We start from the raw sequence: 1,652 nt of genomic DNA, 5'->3' as shown, positions 1-1,652 counted from the left end.
TCCTTATATGTGACAAAGGTCAGCAGCAGTCAAAATGGTTAATGGGATGAGTCGTAAGAGCGTTTGCTGGTAAAGACGGTCAGGTTAGATCCGCGGAAGTCAATACGAATATGGGAGTGTTTAAGCGCCCAGCCTGCGACCTAGCGAAAATTGATATTGGTGAATATTTATAGATTCACAGAGGCGGAGATATTGCAGCTGAGCTTGAACTGACTTGGCCATAATTAGCTCCTAAGAATGACTTACCTAGTGATGTGTCTGTTTGTAAATTTAAGTTTGTCGATTATTAGGGCTACTTCATCGCCAAGTCTCCCATACCTAGAGAAAAGAAGTTAATTAAATGTAATACAAGCAACGCGATTGGCGGTGGAGTGTGAGGTCGCACAAAAGCGTAAGTTTATTTTACTTAACCAACATTGTAACATTTTTGTACTGTAATATTTTATGTTTGCATTTCGCAATGTAGGAAATAAAGTCCAATCCAACTTTGTTAAGGATACTTATACAACCAAGTGTGGCTTTTATTTGAAGGCACCCGCCGCCACGTGCGATTAACTTACAAGTCACATACACTCTTTGAAGCCTAGAACAATTCTGGATTTTCTCAGAGAACTCGGTTTGGACGAGGTGGTGTGAAGAGAATGAGGGCACAATAAACCAATAGGTCGCAGTACTTAACCTCACAACATATCTATGTATCTATCTACGGCAGTGTCTTCCCCCTCTCCACTCCTCTCCAATTTTCCTTCCCCTGTTCCATTTCTTTCCCTTTTTCTTCTTTTCCACTCATCTCTTTTTTTGACAGAAAATATATATTTTTTTACTCACCACATTGCTTGTTATTAGATTTTCACAAAGAGTATTGCAAAGAACACGAATCGCCTAGCATGAAAAAGTGATGTGATAAAATGAAAAAATTAATTTCACAGCGAGCATGAATTTTTTTTCACTTCATCGAACGTGAATTAACCCCCAAGGTTATTTTTACAAATCGCGCCCAAAGGCCGCCAACGCAGAAAGACGTTCTGTGCAAAAAACTCTGGATCGGGCCTCATATTTCGTACCCTCTCGGCCTCTCGGAGGCTTGTGGATTTTTGTAAATATTTTTCGACAGAAATAAAATTTTTAATTTCCGCTTTCGAATCCTAAAAACGGAGATCGAAAAGCATCTTTTGATACCACCTTTGATAAGAGTTAGATGGTGCACTCATAAAACGTTACCGAATAAAAAAGTTGAAAGCCGGTAGTTAAACCTTTTTTAATCAACAATTTTGTACACATTTATAGAAAAAACAACGTTTAAACGAAGGATTACATTGAATAACTTTTTGACTTTATGGAGCGACATTCCGAAGTTGGACGAGGCTGCCCGCAGTTCAGATGCAGCCAAAATAGGTGAAATTATGCGAGCGTGAGTCCCATTGATACTAATCACTACTCCTGGGAATCCTCTTTTAGCGTAAAATACAATTTTTGCTGTTTGGGTTTTCATCCACTTCGCACTAATATGCTCCTCAATAATATCTAAAACCAGTCCAACGCCAAAATTATTTCCACAGCCTTTTTGATAGCTACCATTTGCAAGAGAGTGTGGCGCATAATTTAAAATTAGGGGTACAGCCTTCCCTCGAAATCGTTTGCGGAAATGGTCC

The 1,652-nt window shown here is 39.2% G+C and overlaps 1 long non-coding RNA gene across 1 annotated transcript; it reads left to right on the top strand.

The window, feature by feature from the left end:
• The first annotated feature begins 278 nt into the window (after positions 1-278).
• LOC137252010 (uncharacterized) lies at positions 279-830 on the top strand. Its single transcript, XR_010953422.1, has 2 exons — positions 279-391; positions 467-830. It is a non-coding gene; the product is annotated as an uncharacterized lncRNA (long non-coding RNA).
• The last annotated feature ends 822 nt before the right edge of the window (positions 831-1,652 follow it).

Source organism: Eurosta solidaginis, chromosome 5 (genome assembly GCF_040869045.1).
Source record: "Eurosta solidaginis isolate ZX-2024a chromosome 5, ASM4086904v1, whole genome shotgun sequence".
In the NCBI taxonomy this organism is placed as follows: Eukaryota; Metazoa; Arthropoda; class Insecta; order Diptera; family Tephritidae; genus Eurosta; species Eurosta solidaginis.
Note: the sequence above shows the minus strand (reverse complement) of the source record. Positions and strands in the feature narration are given on the sequence as shown.